The sequence below is a fragment of the Astatotilapia calliptera genome, chromosome 7 (genome assembly GCF_964374335.1).
Source record: "Astatotilapia calliptera chromosome 7, fAstCal68.1, whole genome shotgun sequence".
NCBI classification, from domain to species: domain Eukaryota; kingdom Metazoa; phylum Chordata; class Actinopteri; order Cichliformes; family Cichlidae; genus Astatotilapia; species Astatotilapia calliptera.
The window spans coordinates 54,328,734-54,355,436 of record NC_137428.1 but is presented as its reverse complement, the minus strand read 5'-3'; the positions used below and the strand labels follow the sequence as shown (position 1 = coordinate 54,355,436).

Genomic DNA, 26,703 nt, shown 5'->3' with positions numbered 1-26,703 from the left:
AAGTTCCAGCAACCAGTTTTCTTAGCTTAGCGTAAATTCTCAAAGCAGTGGAAAAAAAGTTAGCCTGGTCCTGTCAGATACATCTGCCAATAAATGCCTCTAAAAGTACAACACATCACATTTTGTTTATTTGAAGTGTAAGAGCAACATAATGATTTACACCACGAGACTTCAGAGACTTTTGATGTCAGGCTAGCTGTATCTGCAGTCCTAATGCTAAGCTAGGCTAATCATCTTGATGCTCTAGATACATGTTCATTGGACATTAGAGTGGATCCAACCTTTTCTTTACATGTTGTATTGTTGCTCAAAAAATATGAGAGAAAGCTTGGTCACAGTCTTAGCAGATTAACCAATCCCATGGCCAACCCACATTGGCTAACTACCCATCTGAAACCCATACATGCATCCAACTGCCAGATGGATTGGCAAATACAAGCAACAATTGCTCCACATTTGCAAGCCACCTCAACCCCAGCTCCAACCAGTGCCCTGTCTGTTGTCACATATGCCCGCTGTTTAGCAGAGGAGGTGTTGCTGTGTGTCTCCATGACTGCAGCTTTCCACCAATGCACGTGGAAGGTTGTGGAGGTCTGACAACAGAACGAAATTTTCAGATGCTTTTTTAAAAATCTCACTTTAATAAACCCTAAAAACCTGCTTAAAGATAGTCAGTATTTATTCAAATATTTAGTATTTTTTTCATGCATGTTTTTCTCAGTTTATATTGATAAAAACTCTTGGTTTGTATTTACGTGCAGACAGTAGACAGGACTATCAGAATCAGCATACTTTATTAATCCCTAAGGAAATTAGGGATGCTTACTCTCACCCAGTGTGCATTGTGGTTAACTGGCTGTTAGTCATTGTCATCTGTAGGTTTTTCAGTTCCTCCAGAGAGCATGAAGGATGTAAGTGACCCAAACCCTAGCACTACTTGGTGCAGACAGCGCCCGTCTGTGTGAATCCACTTAGAAGTAGAGAAATTAGGCTTACTTGTTACATTTGGGATGCATAATTCATGCTTTGTGAATTTATCTGGGTTAGCTAAGCATTTGCTCAATACAGGCACTAATGTGCAGGTAGACTATGTGGTGATAAATCAGCAACATTTTTTTCTTGTATGAATTTATTTTATATATCAAAGTGAAACAGCTTCAGTTTCTTGATTTTGTGAGGGGTCTCTTGGGGAGGTGCTGTTCAAATGACCCATTCACTGCATGTAAGGATGCAGGTGGAACATAAATTAAGATGGCAAAGTGTGTTTGTGAGTTCATATATTGTGTTGGGCTGGATTGGAGTCTTTGCCGGGTTGATTCAGTCTCCCTGGCCTTATGTTTAACACCCCTGGTGTAGGTTAACGCAAACAGACAAACCTACACCTGCGTGAGATTATTATTAGTTAGTTAAAGTTCAACACCATCTTTATTATGTCCCACACTGATCATACCCCCTGCCCAGCCCATCGCTTAACCTGATATAAAACAGAAGAAACAACAGAGAGTCTGGATTCTGTAACTTGTCAGTATTTTGTTGTATAAATTGCCAAATCAATTAACTAACTGCTGTTTTTTTTTTTTCTTTGCTCACTGCAGTCAAAGAATACTGTGAACGCTTCATTACCACGGCTCTGCAGCAGAGATTAACTGTTCAAATACGGAGCACGACTGAAGATATTCAAATGTATGTTAAGCACAATGAGTGCTTAATTTGCATGTTATAAAACCCAGCATCATTATTCTTATACAGTATGGCGCTGAGCAATGCACTTGCGCCTCCACACATGGGCACACCGACACAAATGTCTGACAATGCTCGCCACAGGCCACTGGCTCTCCTCCACCGTGAAAATATCTTCCAAACCGTATAAATATTTATGTCCATTAATAGTAAAGAGGCAGTACGCGTAGATGCATAATGCTGTGTGCTGGTCTTATTTTCGAAGGAGATGCACTCCAACTGCCACGACGTCTCCGTCGCCATGACAACAGAGTTCAGTGTTGCGAGCCGAGCAGGACGTGGCCCCGTCAGTCTGCTCACACAGAAGCAGCACGACTGTCATGGAGAGGTGAAACAATGTGCGCGTTAAGTGTGCTCCGGCGACAAAATGCATGTTAATGTTCACTTGAAGCTACTTAAACTGAAGACATTCATCTCAGAAGTAGAGTTTGAACAGCACGCTTCAGTGCCGCCTCTAAACAGGCTGCACCGCTCCGTCAGCATGTGGACATGGACGTAATTAGATGATCTCAGGCCATTTCTAAATGTTGTTACTGAGTAGCAGGAGCTGCACGGAATAGTTTGACCATATAAAGACGTGGATACTCATGAGAAAAGCAGATGTGAGAAATTACAAGCTCTCACATTTAAATTCCACAGACCATAGTGCACCAGAGTCCGAGTCCAAAACATTATCTTAGGAAGGAGACAAAGATTTATTGTAGTCAGAAGGGTCGATTGGAGGGATTTAAAGTAGTCACATCAGACTGCACATATGAACGCACTCGGTCTCATTAACAAACAAATAATTTCCCCATTGCTTTACTTTTGCTCTCTCCCACACACATATACATGTTGTTGCTGTTGCCTTGGACGTTTATCATGTCAGTGTTGACGTTTTGTGAACGTGGACACCGTTTCTCTTTGCACCGATATCTTTCTTGGGAACAACAACATTACTGGGATGTGAGGTGGAGGAGAACGAAGCGGGATTCTTTCCGGGTCTAGCCAGTGGATGAGGCACAAATGAAAGACAGGAAGCACCAACAAAGCTGAGGCGCGCGTGAGAAAAACAGGAGCAGAGGGTTGTTAGAGTGCGCGTTGAACACAGCACACTCCACGAGAGATTAGAAGGCCGAGCAGCAGGAGCGCTTTGCCCCAGAGAGTAGAGCGTACAGACTTTCAAGGTAACACGGCTTTCACTTCCAGACTCAGCAAACACGCACGCATCAGCTCAAAGTGCCTCTTGCAAGATTAACAAGAAAGTTTGCTCGTTGTGTGAAGAAGAAGAAGAAGAAGAAAAGTTGTGTTTCTTAACTGTCTGGCTCTTGCTGTACTCAAAGATCTGACCCTGAGAGTGAAGCCCAATTGAATCAAGTTTATTCTTTGTTTAGCACCATTACCGATGATGTTGCATAACAGCCACGTTTTTTCCTGCTTCAAACTTGAAGTTGAATAGCTGGATACTTCCAGGAGACAGTAAATGACATGCAAATACACGGGTCAAGTATCTAACTGAGCAGATTTATAAAGAGACATATAAATCAGTAGCAACACTTAATAAACAACTGTAAATATTTAGAGCAGGGCTTGTCAATCTTTTTAGAGCCAGTACCAACGTTTTTAAGTCAGCAGAAGGTAGTCTATGTCTTTAGTAGTAGTCGTTTATAGTCAAATGCTTGTTATGCTTGTATAGATTTATACACCAAGAACACATGGGTCAGGTTTAGGAAAAGATTAATATTTGGGTTAATGTAGGTTAGGAATTTTCGCTACGTTTTTCTGAATTCATTTCCATCAATTTTGAGAAGATTCCCAACATCATTGGTTGAAATCCAGTCCCAAACCATGACAGAGCCTCACACTCACTGTTGCACCTCACTCCTGACCCCCACCAAAATGTTCACATTAGGATTCAACACTCCATAAGACCTGTTAGCACTGATTTTCAGTCCAGTTCTTATGTAATTTGGCAAACTTCAGCCTTTTCTACCCTGTTTTCCTTCCTTAAAAAGGCTTCTCGACAGCAACCCTTCCAAAGAGGTTATTTCTGATGAGGCTTCAATGAACAGTAGACGGATCATCTAAAAGCAAAAGTGCATCTTTCAGGTTCAGATTGTGCTTGATTTCTTTTTCTATTTACTAAAGACATGACCTTCAGATACTGTTCATCTGCTGCCAATTCTTCATTTGTCCTCCACTTGTGCAGTTCCCTCAATTTTTTTAGTGACGCACTGCAGACTGTGCTGAGATATTGTCTGTTGTTAGGGTTGTCTGTTAATAGCTCCTTGGGAATCACCTTGATGACATAAAAATACTATTTTATGTCGGTTAAACTGTTTTATCTTTGGCATTTTTTATAGACTGTTCTGAAGAAAATGTAACAAATGATGTGTTTCAGCAACAAGCTGCTGGTAACAAAGTGCTAAAAGATACAATTAAAATTCATTATTTGCTTTATATACCAGAGTGATTTTTAGTAGGTTTTAAGCTTTTTAGCAAACAAAGAAGAAAAACATTCCTCTGAAGATGATCCGGTACAATGACTGGATTGAAAAAAAAATGTAGAAAGTCGGGCTCCTTGGAAACAAAATATAAAGAAAAGAGCCGTTTCACTATTGTCATAACTCAGTGTGTCAGCCAAAGACCCCAAAGGACAATAAATAAGAATGAGCTACCTTTGTCTTTGCCAAAAAAACAAACAAAACTGTGGAAGGGGGCAGTGGAGACATCATGTAAGTTTGTTGGTGTAAATGGTCTCTATCTGCCAATGTACACTTTTTAATATCGCAGCTCAACTTTACAATCCTCTTGGAGTTCCCCACATCCACTGATTTAAGTCTATTGATTATAGCAAGATTGCACCGAACAGATTAGCTACCGTAATCATGGGACGTGATGACTTCACTTAAAACGGTCAGACTGGAAAACAATCAGTCTGAAATGATTTGTAAATATAGAAAAATGTGAACAGTAACATCGTCTCACACCCTGTAAATCTTTGTCACAGCTCATAGACTGACATCGTGCTACAGCTATGGGTTGGCTTCCATATAAACTGTTCACAAGGGTTTCATTCATGTTCTAGTTATTACTGAAAAAAGTAATGCATTCCACATTACTCTGGAAAATTGCTTATCTACTTCCTTCCTTTTTACATATGACATTGCTGTTGTACAATCCCACAGCATATATTCCCACCTAATTACCAGAAACCTAAATATATATGTTGGTGTGTATACATTAATGCTGCTGGCTGCTTATTGTTACTTTTCTTACCTGCTGAATATCGAGCTCGGGCTGCTTGGCTTAAATCCACATACACACAGCTTGAACATCATTCTGACTCTCAGGTTCCACACTAGTAGCTTTGTGTTAGCATGCTGTATTTCCAAACAGGACACGGTTTGTGCTTTAGTCTGCCATTCTTGTCCTTGTGCAAAACATAAGAAAAAGAAAAAAAAAGTGCTGTGCTAAACAAATAAAGACCACTGCCATTTTCTTCTTCCTGCACAGGAATTGGTCAGATGATTCCAGGAAAAGGGCTCTCTCTCTCTCTTTGCTTATCCTGCAGATAATCAAAGAAATTATGCAAGTAACAACACAGTTGTTACCAACTTGTTACCAAATGCACTGTGATTACAGTTACACAAAGGGTTTAATGTGAGATTTGGCAGGTAGGTAAATCCTATGATCAGGTGCAGCATGGGGCAAAGAATCACTTAGATATAAGTCACATCGATTATAAAGTAGATTTCATTCTGTGTGCAGGCTGTCATCATGTGACCTGCTCTGCTGCTCTTTGGGGGATGTGTTTCTGCTTTTATCTTCTTGGATTCCCACCCTTAGACAATATGGCGCAAGTGTGTGAATGTGTGTGTGAATGGGTGGATGACTGGATATGTAAAGCGCTTTGGGGTCCTTAGGGACTAGTAAAGCGCTATATAAATACAGGCCATTTACCATTTACCAAGTACAAAAGGTAAAATCATGAATCATGAATGAATCTAACCAGCATCAATACGTTAAATCTAAATTAGCTGATGTAGCCTAGCATTTACCATGAACACCACAACCTATTCTGTACCAGTGTTGTTGTAATTATTGTTGTAAACTTCACTACAGAGCTGCAGACTAAGTGGTTAGTACAGTATACTTGTGCAAAATTTGGATAACACAAGAAGAGCACACTTAAGTTTGTTTTGCATGAAATTCAGAAGAACATAATTTAGCAACACATTATGTACAGAGACAAAAAATCTGATAGTCTTTAACTAATTCCTTTTCCTCACCCCCTTGTTTCGCTCTTATTTTTGCCCACAAGTGACAGTATCAAACATTGATGTGTTTTTAAAAAGTTTTCAGCAAACATGAAATGCTTCATGTTTGCTGAGTTGATTGAAAAGTTACACCTTAAATTGCCTGCCGCTTCATAAAGCTGTCCCTTTTATGCTCACTCCTCTACGGTTGTGCTAACTAGATGCTGAAGCGCCACAAACGTAACTTTGACATCTGCACCATGAACCCATCACAGGGACGAGAAGGAAAAAGTGATGAGCTGAAGGTGTAAGCGGATGGTGGGACGTCATTATTTTATTACTGAGCAAGTATCTCAATGGAAACAGCTAACAGCTAGCAGCTGGAAACAACACCAGGAAAAATTAACTCTCTAACTGTATTATGTATTAGCCTTCATCCGAGATTCAATTGCTCGTTTATTGAAGGTGGCCGAACGCTGTTCCAGATTGTTCCAGCCCACTTAAACCCCTGGTTACACATTAATGTGGAGCATATCAGATCCAACACTGACCCCCAAATAAAATAGTTTAGATCAGATGGTTTAGGGTTCTCAAACTGGCAGCGCTTTGGTGCAGATCAGTAACATTTGATGCTGAATGAAAGCACGGTGAAGAAAGAATGTCGAGCGATTTGAGAAAGAAATGGTCATTTGTCTCGTTACTTTCAACTGCAGCCAACATAAAGAGTAAACCTTCCTAACACTGACAAGTATACTTCTGTCAATGGGGTTTAAAAAAATGTATACACATGAAGGAGCCCTGACATTTTGATTATAGCACAAGCCAGACACATTACCGGCAGTAAAACTGTTTGATGTGTGCATTTCTTCAGCGCCGGCCTCAATTATATGCTCACTCACTAAATTGGCTTTGAGTCGTTAAAAGTTTGAGAACTCTTGTTTTAGTTTTAGATAATTGGGCGTAACTTTTGGCTTGCTTAAAACTGTCTGACTGAGTAACCCCACCCACCCTTTTTAAAAATTCCCTCAATTTATTCAAGGAGACGTTTGTATTGTAGCAATGTCCTTCTCATATTCACTCTTCAGTCTCTACACATGATCACAGCAGTATGATAAGGTGGCCAATTAAGCATTTGAGATTAAAATCCTTGCACCTGCATCTGTTTCACATGGATGGGAGAAATCAAGATTTAGTGCAAATGTCTTGGCATCAAAGCAGTGACCTTGTTGTTATATTTCCCTCACCTTTAGGACAGGCTTGTGGTGAACGTAAAACTAACAGTTAGTTGAAATAATGACTGCACCTACACAACAGCAGCCAGTATATTCGCATTTCCCTGGTTCTTGTTAGAACACTGCTTTGTACTCTCTGCTCATTAGAGGGGATGCTGTTTGTTCAGACTGCAACCCCTCCCAACATCCCCCACGCCAGCTCGGGAGGGAAACCGACCCCATGTAGAGACAAAATAAGTAAGAGCGTGAACGAAGGCTGGCCAGTCTGGAGTGACAGCGTGATACACCCCACACACACACACACACACACACCCTCTGTGTCATCCCTGGTAGCCCAAAAATTAGCAGGAACCCCAGGGAACAAGAAAGGGTGGAGGATCAGAGGGTGGTCTTCTGTGATGGGCTGTATCTTTGTATGGGTAAAGCTCTAGACTGCGCCTGAGGACAGTGAGACAGCAAAAACCAGGACAGTAATGCACACATAAATCCACACACACACACGCATGCACATGCTGCTCACTGTTATTAATACAGGTTGTCAATTAGGCATGACCCAGAAAGCCTGTCTGCACGCAGGGTGCACAACAAGCTGAGACAGACTGACGGGCTCAAAACACTCAAAATCCTTCCACTCAGCTCGCTGTCTAGGAGACTGGATTAACTAACAAAAACAAAAAAAAGGGTACAAGCATTTACGACACAAAATCCATACAGACAGAAAAGGCCAGTTAACTTAAAATAAATCTCTTGAGCCACAAAGCAGATTTTCAGATGCACCTACTGCAAGACAAGAAACAGATATGGGTGGAGCTGACGTAATTAAGGCATTGTGAAACTGTGCTGTTGTCAGCAGAAGAAATAATTAGTTCCAGCATGTCTATAACTTGTTTCGGAGACTCTGCAGGTGCACGACAACAACAACACAAAGCTGGTGAACCATGTACTCTAACCTGCACTGAGTGATATGGATGCCCTGCCTACTATTTTTTTCTTCCTGTGTTTTGCTTTTTTCTTCTGGAGTGTAGGGAGCGACTGTCAGCTAAGTGAGAGTATTAGCAAAGGAGGCGGATGTGGAGGCAGAAGGATGTTCTGAAGGTGAAAAGGGTGAAAGTTGCCCTCCCGCAATGGGCGTGCACTCTTTAGTTAGCGGGCAAGGACATGCCAGGGGCAACCAGTGGTGTTTGGCTCTGTTCCCTGCCTCTCGGTTTTCATTCACGGCCTGGTCTTAAAAGCTTTCCCCCTTTTTCATTGTTTCACAAGGCCTATCTAAAGGGTTTATGCCTCTGACTTGAGCTAAGCACTTTGGGTGACACTGCTCATCACAAATCCTAAAAACCTCTGCAAATGCTTTTTTTTCACCCCTCCTTCCTCCCTGCTCTCTATATTATTGTTTTCACTCCCTCCCACCGCCCAGACCCGTCCCTTAGTCCCCTCCCTCCTCACTCTGTGCTCTCTTCATCTCTTAATGCCTCTATCTCCTTTCCACTCTCACTATGACAGTGGAGTGCAGGCGTGCTCTAATCTAAGCCAGATGAGCTAGAAAAACACAGGCTTCTAATGCCAGTTGCTTTCGCCATTAACCAAGAGGCCCATCATTTCTCTCTCCAATCACAAAGTAGACTTCTGGGGTTTACCAGCACAACTACATATGCACAAAACCAGACGAGCCAGTAAAACTCATCTATAAGTGATTTATAATGACACTTGGACGGCTTTGCTGCTGCCATCGTCTGTCTCGCCATCACAGACGATTGGGCTGTGGCTTTGAGCCAGTCTCGTAGCACCTGTTGAGGCGACTGTGCTGTCAAAGCCGTTTTACATGATTCTCTCTTTTTATGGATGGATTTCCAACATATTTCAGATCCCAAAGGTATTTTTTTCAGATCATATGGGTGCAGTGTTGCATGTAAACGTGTGGCCTCTGACCACAGCGAGAGTCCAGTCACCTTCAGGGTTGAGCTGAGGCTCTGTCCTCTCTGTCACGATGAGTTTGGGCTGAGCATTTCATTTAGGATTCGCTGAGTCTCGCTCACTGCTGAGGCAGAAGGACGTCAGGTCCCTCTGGGGACATTGCTGTCCCACCCTGTCACTTCCACTCTTGTATCCACAGACCACAAAGCACATGGCGCACAAGTCCAGACTGCAGCCAAGCAGAGGAGGAAGGAAGAAACCAACTGGACTCCTGGCACAGGGACAGAGAGTTGAATGAATAACTTGCATGAATTTTTATATGGCATTTATCTGACTTACAAAAATAGTTTTGCTTTTCCACTTTCCTGTGCGTGTCAGAAAGACTGATTCTACTCTTGTGTCGTATGGTAAATGTGAATCACCAGCAGCTGATTAGCATGATTCAGCACACAGACCTGAACCAGTATTAACCCAGTAAATATAAGCCTCTTTAAGTAACACACTATATGTTGTTATTTAAACTATAGAAAAACAAACATGCCAAAACAACAAAGACCATGTCTGGAACTGGCCAATCACGTTTTTGTAATGTTGTCACATTACAAAAGTCAGGGAAAAAAGACTACACCAGAAGGCCTTCAGTGCACTCTCAACAAGCACCAAGACCTTTTCAATAGATAGTTAATGTTGTGAAGCATCCATTTTAATTGAAACCATTATCTTTTCCTTAAGATAACTGAGGCTTTTTTTTTTCTGTTACACCTAACCAATGTGCGACTGAAAACTGCTTTAAGTAGTGCCATGTTTACTTTTGGTTTCAGACAAAGCCATGCTTTTTGGGGGGGCATTGTGGCTCAAGAGTTGGCAGTTCGTCTTGTAATCGGAAGGTATGGCAGCCTGGCTTCTGTCAGTTTGCCCCAGGGCAGCTTTGGCTACAACTGTAGCTTGCCTCCACCAGTGTGTGAATGAATAGTGGAATTTGAGGGTCTCGAAAAGCGCTATAAAAATGCAATCCATTATTATTAGTAGTAGTATTTCATCCATCACAACCTTAAAGAGAAGTGGAAACCTTAGGCCTAAGAAAATAGGCCAATCTGGAATTGCCAAAAACTGCTTGATGGCAGTTGCAGGAAAAATGATGCTAAAGCCTCAGTCATGCAGGCAAGAGTACAGACGGGTTCAGTGCCCCCCTGTTAACCACTGGTCACTTGGGAAAAACCTGTATTCCCCAAATCTGTTGGCAAAGACTTGTGATTGCTTTGCTTGCTAGCATATTGGTGCAGTTGCAGACTGAAGGAAGGTGGTAGAGCTGTCTACAAACACGGTCCAGCCACTCTCCAAGCTTTAGTGAAACTGTGGAAAGCGTGAAACAAGCCGGAAATGGAGACTGTTTACTGTTGAATTAAAAGTGGCGCCTTTTGAAACATGTTACCTGCAGAGCTAAAACACAACTTTTACTTTGAAGGTGAACCTTTTCCATTTCCCGTTTGTATCACATTTTTTCACTGGTTGGCCACTAGTTTGCAAGTGTTTAAAGACAAACTGATGGCTACCAATGCTGACCCCAAGACTCCTAGTAGATCTATGGTGTCTATTTCTATGGTGTCTTTGTCACCTAGTTCTCAAGTTATTGCATACACAAATTTGGGCGTTCACGCCACCCACGGTAGGTGGGTGACCTGGACAACAATACGCCATGACCCTTTTACGGCTGAGGGGTAAAAACTACCGTGGCAATCTGTTTGCAAGCAAAAAAAAAATGCTGGGAGGTTTTTGCTGCAGCATCTTCTTTCAACCAATTTTGCCCAGCAACCTCCAGGAACCACTGCCAACCAATCAGTGAATGAACATTTTTCCCAACCAACTGGTGACTGTATCACAGCCAGTATGACAGACCACTACTGAGCAATGTGCACATGATGTCACATGAAAAACCTCGATTAAAATGCCCAATTTCAGCTGTGAAAACATGTCTTTTTTGGTGCATAAACACTTTCGTCTGGATCGATGGTTCTCCTTTTATAACATAATATGCGTGACAATTTTTAGAAGTTCATTTGGATACCGTAGAGGTCTGACAGGAAGGGACTCGGCAGCTTTGATTAGCAGATGTCTCGACACTAGCCGCTGTAGCCAGTAGCTGTCTCCAAGGCCTCATCTCCGCTAATTGGTGACACTGAACTGGACCTTTTTACCATGTTGGAGCCTTTTCATGGAATTATCTATTATGTCAAATGTAGTTGAACCCACTGCTTCACTTTTGGTGAATATAATTCTAGTGTTGTTAACAGTCTATTACTGAGCACTGAATAGTGAGAGTTTGTGCTTCTGCCCTGCACCCATACATGTTATGAATGTTGCTTTGTATCAAGGCTTGATAGCATTAGCTGATAACACGTCAACCTCAGGCCACAGTGGCTACATCCATCTTTATAGAATTTCTATGGCCATGCGCCAGTCTCTTTTCTATGGAATCACAACCAGCATGACTGGCCAGTTGCACTGATGGTCCAGGATCAAAGTGCTTATATTGAAGGGACAACACTAACAGTAATTCCTGAAAACAAAGCAAATATACTAATTTTACCACAATGTCAAAGCAATCTGCACATGAAACAGGCTCAGAATGCTGTCATGGGATGCCAGTGGTTCTGTCATGTGAAAAAAATACCACTGGTAATCCAACAGAATCATGAATTATTCATCAGATCTCTTGTGAATAGTTTGTTTCAGTTTCCCATGTGGGTGACAGAAATCTTGTGGCTGCAGAAAAAGGGAAAGGTAAAAAAAAGAGGCTGTTACATCATGCACTGCTAACTGTTTTGTCTCCTGTACCTTCTCCTCCACACTCTTTCTTCTTCCCCTTGTGTTTCTCTTGTCATCCACCTACCTTCAGCTCACAGCAGAGGGTACAATATGTAAAGACTTCAAGGCTTCAATCAGCAGCAAGTTTCAGGGAGTAGAAAAAAGAAAATTTTCTCTATCAATTTATCATTTTCCAAGTCTTCCCGTGACTACTCGTCTCTTACAGAACACATCTAAGATGCTAAGTTAATAAAACCAGACGAGAGCGTGGTGAGCCAGGAGAATAGGCTCAGGATTGCACAATAACACACTCGGCAGTGAGCCCCACATGAATCAAAATGACAAAGCCAATCTGGCGACAAATTCTCTCTTGCTGGCTGTAAACTGCTCAGCTCTCGGGAAGACCGGATACAGGAGTACAAGCTAGGGAAATTTAAAAAGTGAAATTCAGTTAGATGTACCGTCTATATTACCCCCCACCCCACCAATTCCCTGTGGAGGAGTTAATCAAATCCTGGTTTACTAGACTAGTCTTCTTCCCAGTCCTTTCACTTTATGTGAGGGCACACGTGTATCGTAAAGACCAAGAAACAGAGACGAGGAAGATCTCTAAAACTCAAGTGTGTTCATTTATCGCTGCAGATGCCTGAAGAGTTCAATCTAATGAGAACCTCAAGTGTACACAGCATGCTCTATGCAGAACTATTTCTCAGTTTTACTGTTTGTGCTGCGACTAGAAAAAAACAACAAAATAAAACTATATGCATGTGGTCCATAGGTCATCTGACAAGATGAACTGATTGTGTCTCGCTTCAGATACACCACATAGTTACTGGTGTTTTCTCAGGTTACTTCAGATACGTTAAGGTTCATGCTCTGAGGGGGGAAATCCCAGAGTTTAAAACACATTGTTTTCCACTGTGTGCTATTTCCTCAGTGGCACTGTGTTTGAGATCATTGAGATGCTGTTGTCAATCAGACGCTTTCCAGATGGTGTAGCATGATGTATGAAAATCAGATGGTGCTTTCCTGCATTCATAATCCATCAGTTTTACAAAGATCCCCAACACCACTGACGTATATGCAGCCCCAAAACAGGACTAAGCCTCCATCGTGTTTTAGAGATGGCTGCAGTTGTACCTCTCTCCTAACCAACTCCATATATACAACCAAAAATTTCAAATTAGGATTCATCACACCACAAGACCCACTAACACAGATTTTCAGTGCAGTTCTTGTGTAATGTGGCATAGCTCTGCCTTTTCTACCGTTTCCCTTTGTAAATATGGCTTCTTGACAGCCACCCTTCCAATGAGCCCATTTCTGATGAGGCTTCAGTGAACGGTCGATGGATCAGCTGAAGGGTCAGATGAATCTCTTAGGTTCTTTGTCAGGCCTTTGGTGGAATGTTTCCTATTTCTTAAGAACATGACTGTGTGAATAGAATGTGCAAAAAGAAAGTATACTGATGATGTCCAGCCAATAGCTTTGCCGTATAAATCTTTTTTTTTGTTTTTACTTTTTTGAATATCCTTTACTAAATTGATGTAAACATACCTTTAGTAGTTTCTATTTGCAGTGTACTTGTGAATGCAATCTCTGAATTACAATAATTTTGAGAAATACATGTCAAGCTATGAGTCTTATCTCTGATTTCTGAGCAAATACTTCGCACAAAGGTAATTAGATATAAAGGTATTTAGATATAAGTATGAAGACTTCTTTCTCATGTCTCTATGTTCAGTTTAGACTGAGTTATGACTGAGATGGAGAATTGATTCTGACACAGTTGCAAACTGGGAAAACAATCTATAAGGGCTGAAATGAAAACATGAAGCATCAGGACAACCAGAGCAAGGAGACCAGGGGTTAAGCTTCTTTCTCTAGCTGAGCCCAGGTGCAGCAGGCTTCACCCACAGGTTGCAAGAGAGTGCGCATGCCGAGCTCTTTATTAATAACCTTGAGATGGAAACGCACTATCCCCCAGTAACCCTTAAAAGACAGCGTTTCTCCATCCCATTCCCCCCTGTCTGGTAGGGCCTCGTAAAAGAGTTAACTGGTCTCACATGACCCCCCTGTCCACTGGTGCAGTGATTGGCTGAAACCTTAAAAACAAGGGGTGTGATTTGTTGGTTTTTGAAGTGGTTCACAGCCTCACAGATGAGCTCATCCTGTCCTCCTTCCTGGTCATCAGAGATCAAAGAAAAAACATTAGGGAAATATTGTTCACGGTCACAAAAAAATTGTAATGCCACAAGAAAGTTGCAAAAGAGCCAGTCATACCCAATCAAACCGCAGCCAAGTCTTTTTGTAGCATTTTCCATTAGTGTTTAGTTTTCCCTTTTAGCTAGGGTTTTGGTGTTCTTGCAGTTTTTATATTTGGAGCATATTTTCCTTGGTGTTTGTATGGGGTTTTTTTTTTTGACATTCTCTTGCATTTCCACTTTGGTCAATTGTGTCTACTTTACAGCTTTTCCTTGACCAAAGAGGGATATTTAGCTTACAGGACAGCAAAACAGGCATATCTAAATAGACATCAGGCACTGGGCACAAATAAATCGATCATAACTTACAGAAAAGTTCACACATAGACTGACCTGATGATAATCTAGGTGTGTGGTTTGCTGAAAAAAGTTGAATTGAGGAGAACTCTAGTGAGAGATCAAAGTGAATCAGCTGTGTATGACCAAGCACCCCCCAGAGCTGAACAGTGTGTCAAAAACTGCAGTTCCTGTTGAGCCAGTGAGGCAGACTCAAGAAGCAAGTCAGTTCCCATGAAGTTCCACGTTAGAGTGCCTAACTTAACTTCGTTTAAAAAGGATGCCAAGGCTTGTGGATGGATTTTGCTGTCATATCCGAAACTGTTATGGCCTCTTGTTTGGTGCAGCTCAGTCAGGTTTGTGCTCCAGATTTGATGAATGAAACTTACACCCTCTTGTGTAAATACGGTCGTTTTTGGCTCCTAAAAAAAGAAAAAAGACAAAATAATGGGGGCCAAAAATGCTAATGCTAAGGGGTCAAAATTCAGAGACCGTAGTCATTGTGACTGTGTCCATCTTTTAAATACAGGCATTGAGGTTGACCACAGACTCTGCAGCAGTACAGAGTGTGTGTGTGTGTGTGTGTGTGTGTGTGTGTGTGTGTGTGTGTGTGTGTGTGTGTGTGTGTGTGTGTGTGTGTGTGTGTGTGTTTGCTTGTGGTTTAGAGAATTTGTTTTTCCTCAGCTGGGGGAAGGTAAGCGATGCGACCAGAGGGCACTCGCACCCTGCGAGCCATCCCTCCATCTGACCTCTGCTAAATTCTCTCCCTGTTTGTCACAACACTGAGGCTGCAGCTGCTGGGCCAACAGAAAAGGGGAATCGTGAGATGCGAGGAAGGCCATTAACTCCAGCTTGACTTTTTTTGTAGTGAAAGCTGTTAGCCTGCGCACACAGACACGCTTCTGCTTAATAGGGAACACTTTTGTCTGGCACAATCACACTCTCAACTATTTCCTTAAGACCCCGTTTCACCCTCTCTATCGGACTCTCTCACACACAGCCACAGGCATTACCAACGCATTTGTTTCCACATCTGGCTTATTATTTTTGTTTTGAAGTATCATTATGGCAAAATGGCAATTAGATCACAGTTTATTGGACCCAAAGCACCTGAACAATAGTTTCATCTTCAGTGTTCACTGTACACATATGCACACAAAATGTCTGGATTAAGACTTTCTTCGGGGGTCAACAGAGCTGAAAGCCTCAGATGTTCTCCCCATGAACTCATCTTTCAGCTTACTGAGCTAAAACAGCTGGCTCTCCCTCCTCCTCTGCACAGTTTTCCACTGAGCCCTGAGATGGACCTCTTAGCATGTGGCTGCATATGAAGTGTACATAAGCACATACATCTAAAAGACACATACTGGGTTACTCCTTTGAGTGACAGTACCTGAGAGCTGCAGTTTACTGTTTATATATGAGAAAACCAACAGCAATCGCCCGTTTGTCATTACTCCTGCTAATATGACCCAGCTGCCTTCTGCCTGCCTTTCATATGGCTCCACCCGTACCCAAATCCCAAGGTACTTTGTGCGTAAGCGTGCATGTGTGTGTGTGGTGGGCTGCTAAGAACAGTCCTCCTGTCTCTCCTTCCTGAAGAAGACAGGAGGACTGTGAGAATCGTGTGCTGTTAAAAGTAGAACTCCTCAACTGGGATCATTAAAGAACTTGGTGGTAAACAGACGGATCCCCTGCTGTCCCAGTCCAGTGAAAACACGATTCCCTCTGTGAGGACGTGACAAGCAAAGAGAAAGAAACTGAGAAAAAGAGCAAAATACGAGCCGAAGATGGGGAGTGAGAGAAAGGGACGACACAGACAGCCGCAGCAGGGGGCATGCTGTTCTCCGTATTAGTCTGTCAGTGAATCTCATTAACAGGGCTTCTCTAATCAGCAGCCGAGAATATTCCACTGAAGGCCATCCGCTCTGCTCCCAACCTCCTTCCTCTCATTTTGATTACTCTGATGCATAAATTTACCATTACCTTTTTCTTCTTTTTTTAAAAAAAAAAATAAAGGGTTCTAATTTAAACTCCTCGAGAAAGCAGCGTCTGTTCTCAGCTTCAATTATGTCCAGCGTGGACTCCCTCTTTTTTACATGTTAAACACAGCAGGCTGCCATGTTAAAGATATCCACTTTGCTCTCGTCACATTAAGAGAGGCTTGCTTTCCAGTACTTTTTGCTCAACTCGGTAAGCAGTGGAAATAAATGAGCACTTGTGCTGAAAATGTGCATTTTCCAAATGACAGCTTGCTGGGCAAATACAGCCAAATAACTTCAAAAAGGTACTCGCGTCACTGCTGACAATTTGAAACGTGTGAATTCATTTGTAAGTGATTGTGGGTTCTGTTACATCTCGATGATCCGCTTATAGATGAAAAGCAAAAAGACGGCAGGATATTTATGCCAGTTTAACCGCGGGGAGTCAAAGGACAAAAAGAACACACACAAAAAAAAAAACCAAGACAGAGACCACAACGGGAAGCTGAATGGTTGTTAAACAGGAAGGTCCGAGTCAAAGCAGGGGTGTTCCTCTTTTTTTATTATCCCTGTGCTTTTCCTTAATGAGCGCAGCTGGTATCCAACGCAAACAAACTCAGGCTATTGTCCAGAGACATTAACAGTTCAAGCAATGTTTGATTGTCCTTGGAGAAATGAGTGTGGCATAAGATGAAACAGAGGAGATTAGAGGTTGGAAGCAAAGAGTCATGCCAGAGACATTCCCAGCACCACACATGCTCATTCTTTAATCATGATCAAGTCCTGCCAATATTGGGAAATCTGAATTCCAAAGGACGCTCGGCATCAAAAGGTCTCTCTAGCCTATGACTGTGCCTTATGGGAGCCACTGAAGCTTCTCTTTGCCGAAAAGACCCAAACCTAAACATGCTCAACAAATTCATAGACCGAGAATCTCCATTTATGTCCTTGTGAAACAGCCGCGACTCAACACGCAACGGTTCTGACACACGTCTTTACTGATTTACAGCCTGTCCTCTGAAGTCCTCCCTTTCTCGACACTCCCCAGCAGCTCGAGAGAGTGTGTTCACGCAGCCCTGCGAGCTCTCTGGGCGTGTTCCTGGCTCTAACTAAATGTGCAGATATGATAAATAAATCACACACAGGCCCTCTGGAGAAAAGAGAAACCGAGTGGAACGGGCTACAGGGAATAAAGAAGACATCTGGTGGAGGAACTGGAGCCTGTCTGCTGAGGAGAAAATGACTTATAGAGACACATTATTATAAGACACTGACTACTGGAGATGATTGTGCCAGCTCGCCTTGAGTTCAGATGTAATGGAAGTGCTAATTAAAACAATATTTACACATCACAAAATTAACACAAGCCGCATCGTGGGTAGAGATGTTGTTTACCAAGTGTCAGGTGCACATAGCTAACTTGTGTGTGAAAATGATAATATACGGTAAGCACATCTGACCCAATATAAAACTGTATATGTTTAACATTTTGGCATTTTTATGAATTTTTGAGAATTCTGATGTTCACCCCTCAAAGGAGGCAGGCCTGTGTTGACTTCATGTTGATTGCTACATATGTCTCTGTGCACCCTATCTCCTCCTTAACAGGTGGGACAATCTGAACAAAACTTTGCATGAACATCACACATACAGTGATTCTTAACATTGATGTCTTTGAAGAAGACTTATTATAAATCACAACTCTTTTAATTTTCATACCTATTTTATGTTCATTTCATCATCCCTTTAATGTAACGTTCTCATTTTTCATTTACTTCATGTGTCAAGTTCAGTGTGTCATCCGTATGTGGTTTAGTGGTCACAAAAATCTGTATGTGTGAAGGAACTTTATTCGAGTCTCCACTAAATACAAAATGAAGACTTTAAACAAACCGCGTGTAGAGTGGGTTTTTTGCTAGCCTATGTAAAAGATATACTTCGCCACTGATTCATCACCTTCCAGTTCATCAAGTGCCGTCTTTAGGGCTTTGAATTTTGCCTTATCGCTGTTGCTATCATATTCCAGAGTCTGTCTTTTGATGAGACAGGTGGACCACTATCAGGTAATGGTAGCAAACATAAACGCTAGCAAATGCTTAGCAACTTAGCCACAGATTGTGTGGGTGCATTGCACAGACATCTGCTTATTAGTGTTAATGTAGAAATCAAATGCATGATTTCTCCCCAAAAAACTGAAGTAGCGATTTCACAGATGGGGTGAAATTGAAAGTGACTTGAAATCAAACCATATTATTTATCAGGTTTGTTTCTTAAGTGGTCGCCACACTACATGCTCTTTCTGATGCACCCCTCCTGTTTATCCAGGTTTTGGGCCAGCGCTATGAGTACATTAGCTTGTGACCCTGTTATGCTAGATTTGTGTCTCAGGGTATTTTTGTGTGTAAGCTGAACGTGTTGACCACTGCACCTTAAGCTACTTTTATTTGGCAGGTAATTGCATCAGAAATGCTTAAATAGATCCCAACACCACAGGTGCACTTGATAGGTCCAGTTCAGTGACCTGAATTAGCTGAGGAGGAGCCTAGCTAGGGCAGCTAGCAGCCTAGCTGGGACCTACCTTTTCTTAAAACACCTGATTTTAAACCTTAATAAAATGGAAATAAGTCAGTTATATATACAGTGCTTGACACATTTATTAAATCACCTGTCATAAAAACTAGTAAACAAAAATATTTTAGAAATTAGGTGTGGATCAATCAATCGTATCGATAGCAATCCTGGTATTGGTATCAGCTTAATACTAGCGCGATAGGACTGATAGTTTGATGCTATCTTCCAAGCTCAGTACATAGACTATTGAAATGTGTTAAATGAAATATTATTATTATAATTTTTTTTTTTTAATGAAAAAGTATATCTCAAGCAAAACCTTAACCCTATCATGACACAATAAATTAGGTACAGAGACTTCTTTTTTGTTGTTAGTTTCTTGCCTTTGTAGTCAGAACTGTAGTTATTTGTTACTCCAAACTTACCACTTATTTGTAGACTTTAGATACAAATTTGGATTAAAATGTACATTCCTGGCATAACCAAATGTGTTTGAATTGAAAGAAAAGTTATCTCATGCAGAGTTCAAATTCACCAGAAGGAGAGATCACGTCTCTACCAGCCAGAAAATAAGTCAACTCGGATGGCTTATGTTGTGTGAAAGCACATACTGCTGCACATACTTGCTGCCACATTTGTAGTCCATACACAAAAGCTGGAACGGTTGATCTCGTATCAGCCCCTGTCCCGATAGGTTAGTGAGCACAGATCCTATTAAATACTGTAGCTGCTGCTCTATTCAGTAGAGAAGGGGAGGGTGCTAACCTCCATCTGCTGTGGTCAATTTTGGCAAGGAGTCAACAAGGCTCTCCAAAGGTAGAGCTTACTTTGTGTGTGTGTGTGCGTGTGTGTGTGTGTGTGTGTGTGTGTGTGTGTGTGTGTGTGTCTGTGTGTGTGTGTGTGTCTGTGTGTGTGTGTGTGTGTGTGTGTGTGTGTGTTAACATGAATGTAGAAGAAAGTGAGAAAGAAAGGACAGGCAGAAGGAGATGGATGAAGCAGGGAGGGAAACCGGGCAAAGAAACAAAAAAAAAAAGGGGGGGGGGGGGGTAAAGAAGAAGAAGCGAGAACAGTCATCCGCAGCAAATGTGCTGCAAGGCTTTCGTATCAGGGTGACAGGTGCATTATCATAGGTTAATGAGAAGTCTAGTGCTGCCTGTAGCTGCAATCAGGGGGAGTGCTGCCTCAACTGCAGCCTCCATCAATCAGATCAGACATGAACTCCCACTCAAGCACCAAATACTCACGCACACAGATACACACTCACAAATACATAGATGTTTAAAGTATACCAACACATCAGGCACGTACACAAACACCCTCAAACATTCAATTCAGAGTTATCTCATTACAGCTGGAGGGAAACAGTGATGAAGAATGCAATCTGATGCAGAAGATTGCAGTGTTATTATGAGGTATTTATGGACACAATGAACAATAATTAGTACCTCAAGCACAACTGTCAGGTGTGATCATGAAGATGTGTTAGCTACAGGTGCTACCGCAGTCTGCAGTTTCTTTGTAGATGATAGATTCAATATTCAGATCCTCCAATTACACAATCAAATTTTGATTATGAGTTAGAGTGACTGCATTAATGTAGTGTAATATTCTCTTTCAGTTTTTGCACTGGCCCTCCAGGGTATCGCACAGACGACTATGCAGTCTATTTAGAATCACCATTTAACCTAACATGTGTGTCTTTGGACTGTCGGAGGAAGCCAGAGTCCCCAGAGAGAAACTGGACAGAAAGGCCTGAGGATTTAAACTCTTGCTGAGGATTTGTACCTTCTTGCTGGGAGGTGACAGTGTTAACCACCATACTTCCTAATCCTAAGCACCAGAGCTGATGTTGCATGAGACATAGCACTCCGAGTGAAAATACATAAACAGTATGTAAAAGATGGTTGTTTCCTCTTGGTCTGAAAAGGGAAACCAACAAGTGGAATGTCTTAAACCTGTGTTCTTTCAAAGGATGAACACCGTTTTGCCTGCACAAACAGTAATCCTGAGTAAGTTTCAGGGCATGGGGAGAGACAAGCGAACACCTCATCTGTGACATCTGGTTTCCAAAACCAAACTCCAGATTTCACAATGGGACATCGCAAACCCAACAAGCGATGTCACTGTGGCTACATCTAGCTTTTATATAAAGTTGCTGTCAACCACATGTGCACGGTTAGCACATTTATACTAGCTTTCAAATAGGAAGATGCAAGCTATCTTGATTATTTCTCTACAACCCTACAAAATCGTGTTTCAAAGCAGTCAAAGCTTTGCATGAAACCTAATTAATAAGGAGTGTGTTGGTGGTCTCAGATGAAAATAAGTCACCATCTGATTCTAAATTATTGCTGACTCAGGTTGGATGAGAGCAGATTTTTTTAAACCTCCATATTGAAAAAAAAAGAAGTATAAAATACTGTATTTATGAGTCCAGCGCCTCTATCTAATGCTGTAGCCATGGTAAAAAAGAAAATGAACTCTATTAGTTCCAAAGTTTGTATTTATTGTACATGTATCATGTGTAATAAATATAACACGGTCATTAATAGGCCTTAAAATCAGGCAAATACAACCTCAAATTAACAACCACACATGACTGAATACACCGTGTAATTATTATTCTTTTTTTAACAAAACTAAGAAAAAATGCAGAGGAAGTGTACAGAAAAACTAAGTACAATGTTACTGCTTCTATAGGAAGAATGAGGGTAGAAAGAGGATAGTGGTGGGGTATCCCCCCAACCACTCCCCCTGCCAGTGGCAGACGCCCTCAGACATGGGTGCATTGGTGGTTCTTGGTGTCCGGGGATGGGCGTTCAGGTACGCACCGGCTCACTCCTGGTGTCTGCTTGTTGAGGCCTGGAGCCTGGGGCTCGCTCAGGCCCCTTCGGGGGGGGGGGGTGCCCTCGGCCTCTGGGCCTGGGGGGAGAGAGAGAAAGAGGGTAACAAGGAACCAGGAGCTGACGAGTGGGAGAACTTTCAAAGTAGTTTTGCAGTTTTCTGGTCTGAAACATTCAGATGTGGGTTAGTGAAGATGAAAGGCATCAGCACCGATCTTCCCATCAGTCTGGAAAGGGTTTAAAAGACATTTCTAAACAATTTGAAAACCATCCTTCTACGGTGAGAAGGATGATGAAAACCATCTTTCTACAGGTGAAACACTTTCAAGAGAGTTACCAATCTTCTCAGGAGTGGACGTCCCAGCAAACTGACTCAAGGTCAGACCGTGCAAAAAAACAAACACAGCATATGAGTAAAAACACCTCATACCAGCTGTAAAACACAATGACTGAGGGCCACAGGACCTGGGTATCTTGCAGTCATTGAGTCGATGAATCAGTGACTCTGTATACGAAAGCAGCCTTGAGTCAAATGTGAGGCCATCTGCCTGACGGCTAATGCTTGGCCCAAATTAGGTCATGCAAAAGAACAAATATCCCAAGCACAGCATTAAATCTACATCAGAGTGAAAATAATCAAAGTGTTGCAATGGTCCAAAGTCCAGACCTCAACACCACTGAAGTTCTGTGGTGAAGAGTGGGCCAAAATTCCTCCACAGCGATGTAAAAGACTGATAAAGTCATACAGAAAACAATTACTCCAAGTTATTTCTGATACACGTGGTTCTACAATCTGCTAAATCACAGGGTTTATTTAATGTTTCACACTTTTAGGTAAGATTTAGGTTTTGGGTGAGGTCATTTCACTCCCTGGACAATTTGCCAGTCTATCATAGACTAACACAGAGAGACAGACAGTCACTGACACCTGCTGCCAATTAAGAATCACCACTTAACCTAAAGTCCATTTTCTAGACCGTCAGAGGCAGAGTAATCCAGCCTGTGAGGACGTTCTTGCAGGATTTTGTTGCAGTGAACTGATAATTTTTCAAAAATTGGGGACAAAAACAAAATGCATTCACAGTGGCATAATTCTTAATATATATATAAATTTCACATTTATTATATTATCCACTCATATGCTCAATATATAAAGTAACAGATCTAACATAGCATCAACTCCCAACATCTGTTTAATCTCTTCTTGAACATCTTATCAATAAATGAGGCTAATCGCAAATTCCCGATCTAGCCACAACCCCTCCAACAAAGTTCAGATGAGTTATTATATTTTGAAGTAATAATTGGTACGTCTCATTTTGATTTTGATTTTCCATCTTGGGCTATTTGGGAATTTACGTCCACCTTTAGACGTTTCCTCCCATTTTTCATCTGCTATAATTGGGCTTAAATCAGGTTTCCATTTACCTTTAAACTTTTTTTTTTGTTCACATCAACATGAAATGTTGAAAATAAGATATTTTTTTAAGTACTTATGGACAGGCTGCTGCTTCACAGCTAAACAATTCTGGGTTTGAGCCATCTGGTCAGCTGAGGCCTTTCTCTGTGGTTTTTATATCTGTTTTGTTTCTGCATGGGGGATTTTTCCCCTCCAAAGTCCAAAGAAATGCTTGTTAGGCTCAGTGGTTGTGAGACTGTGCTGTTATACGTCTCTGGTTGTTTGCCCTGTGATGGGTTGGCAACCTGTCCGCTGTACACCCTCTATCTCACCCTGTGTCAGCTGGTAATCCCCTCAAATGTAGTGGTTTAAAATATAAAGTGTCAGGTAAAAATAAGTGCTTAAGAGTTGTACTTTTTCAAAAATTTCACCAGCGGAAGTAAAGTTTATGTGGTGCTTTTCTGGAAAATATTAGACAGGGCAGCTGACCGCAGAGTCCAGCTGTAGTTTCTTATTTCTCTCTCTTCCTCCACACTTGGTGCCAAGATTTTTCTCTCCGTGCCAGTTTCCCTTTCCTCTATCTCACTGGACTTTAATAAGTTTTCACAGGCTCCCGATGGTTAGCGGAGTGCCAGAGTGATTTCAGCAGTCTTAACTCTCCACAGGCCAAAGAGGCCACATGAAGAGGAGAGCTTGCCCTTATCATGCTGGATTTGCCCGCAGAGGTGGGGGAGAGACAGAGGTATAAAGAGCTGAGGAGAGAGGAAGGAAGGTGGCTCAGAGTGTGAGTCAGAGTATCATTCTTCTGATTCCTGCCAAGCTGCTGGGCAGGAAATGAGGCAGAGGACACCCGCTGACCTGCCGCCACTTGCCGCCTATCAGCCTATCACAGAAACAATTTAAACAGCTAATGGAACTGGGCCGAACCTCTTTCGATCCCATACAGGGGGCACCGTGACTCATGCTCCTCATTTCTGATTAGAGCTCCTCGGGCTTCAAGTGCTCTGCACCAGACAGGGGATGGACCCAGCTAGTTATTTTATTAAACATATCTTTCAGGCGGACGTGTGCAACAGACTGAGTGCACACAGTTTGTTTACGTATGATCGCTTAGAGAGATTAAAAACAGGAAAGACAGTCACGGCCTGTGCAGGAGGAAGGGAGTTGGCGAGGGGGGTCAGTGTGCAGGTGGAGGTGGGGTCCGGCGTCGGGTGACTAAGGGGCGATTAGGGATTTTTGCCTGAGCATGTCCCTGACCCAGTCAGAACAGGATGAGGGGGAAACAGGCAGAGGGGCGGCTGCAGAGAGACCCCAGCAATTGACCGTGTTCCTTTTTCAGACCTTGTGTGTGTTGACTGCAGAGAACACACATTTGATATGACAAATATATTCAATCATCTTTTTATATGTAAATATATTTAACATCCTGTGGGATGAATGAAGTGGCAAGATTTTACAAAAGTAGGTATTCACCAAAATGCCTCCTAATCAAATATTCTCAACAAAGAGATGGATTTAAAGTCCTTCATCAATCATTCTTTCATTTCATGCAGTCTCAGTGGCATCATCATCTTTCCCACTTCCTTTGACCTCCGCTCGCTGATTGACAGCTATGTGGAAAAAAACAGAGGAACGTTTCCTTCCTCGTTGTGTTCGACCAGAACAATGCGAGTGTGGGTGTGTGATCTGATGAACCAGCAGCAGCAGCGCACCACCCTGCTCTACAGGGGTCTGTAGACCTGTTTCTCACAGCCTGTAGCAGAGAAAATGAAATGTATGTAACTGTACATGTGAATAACATGTAGGGCTTCTGTCAGTAGTTGTTTATTTTATAGAATCGTGTGGGAATAGATGAGCCTGGAATAATCAGTTTGTTATTTGGTGTATTAGATAACGGTGAAAAGCACCTTCATGTTAAAGAGTTTAAATGACTCGTGAAATAATTATGAAATAGTTACCAAATATTTGTTGCAGCCCTATAATCAACAACAAAACGATTTAAGAAGGCTGGGATCATCACCTCGTCCGATTGTACCAGCGATCCAGTCTGCTAGGTAAACCCCGTTCCTCATAACTTTTATCATTTTATGCCGACATAAAACAGCAAAATGATGAAATTCCTCAGCCTCTGAAAACTGCAAACATTTAAATAATTGATAAACGTGCTGGATAGATTGCTTTCTGATTTATGATCTTCTGCGATGCAAAACTGTTAATGTTAGGACAAATGTAATTATATGACTTTCAAGCAAAAAAAGTCTTTTGTTTCGAGCTGAACGACTCCGTCGGTGTGACTAATTGTCAGCATGGTTATCGTTTTGTTCCTTTGTGATTTCTCTGCCTTTCTTGTAACTACACTCATATCTGAGCACACCTGACGGGCTCATATTATATATGTTTTTTTTACCGTGATTTAATAGTGTTGCCCAAATGATGTAATCAGCTTTACACCTACACCTATTAACCTCTTCAACGGTTACGCCTTGCTTAAACTCCTTTTTTGCCTTCAGAACTCATGTAATTCTTCATAGCACAGCTTCAACAAGGAGCTGGAAACATCCACCACATCACAAAGGATACTGGATTGAGATCTGGTGACTGTGGATGCCATTTGAGTACAGTGAATAGTGTTGAGTACATGTTTAAGAAAGCAGTTTGAAATTATTTGAGCTTTGTAACATGTGAAATCCTGCTGGAAGCAGCAATCAGAAGATGGGTACACTGATGGTCATAGATGGATGGACATGGCTGTGGGGTTTCATCAAGCCTAATTACACTTAATTATCGTATTATACCACCAGCAGCAGCATGAAGGATTAATAGAAGGCAGGACAGATCCATGCTTTCTTGCCTCAATCTCAGATCCTACCATCGGGATGCTGAGGCAGAAATCAAGACTCAACAGACCAGGCAACATTTTTCCAGTCCTCCGTTTGAATTGTGGTCTCAGATTCCTGTTATCAGCTGACAGGAGTGAAATACTCTGAAATACTCAGACCAACCATGCCACATTCAAAGTCTCTTTTCTTCTCAGTTCTAATGCTCAGTTTGCGCTTCAGCAGGTCATCTTGTCCATGTCTTTATGTCTAAATGCATGGAGTTGTTGCCATGACATTCGCTGATTAGATATTTGCAGTTGAACAGGCGTACCTAACAAACTAGGATGAGTGAGTTTTTGCCAGCATGAAAATCTTAGAAAAGTTTTGGAAGTTTTAATTCTCGCTCCTTTTGGTCTGCCCTCTCAGCAGCCACAGTTGTTTAAGTTCAGTGTTGTGCTTTAAATGATAAGGTGATGTTTGCCTCTTGAAGCTCACTGATGAGATGTAAAAGCAGCCTCCTGAGAGGACACTAAGCTGTACTCATTACACTGAGGTTAAGTGCCTTAGACAATAGTGGATTAGAGCAGCAAGGTCTGTGCTGTAATTGTCATGTTTCCTTTAAA

The 26,703-nt window shown here is 41.9% G+C and overlaps 1 protein-coding gene across 2 annotated transcripts in view; it reads left to right on the top strand.

The window, feature by feature from the left end:
- syt18b (synaptotagmin XVIIIb) overlaps positions 1 to 26,703 on the top strand; it is a 367,435-nt gene that overhangs the window by 198,256 nt on the left and 142,476 nt on the right. The window lies entirely within an intron of this gene.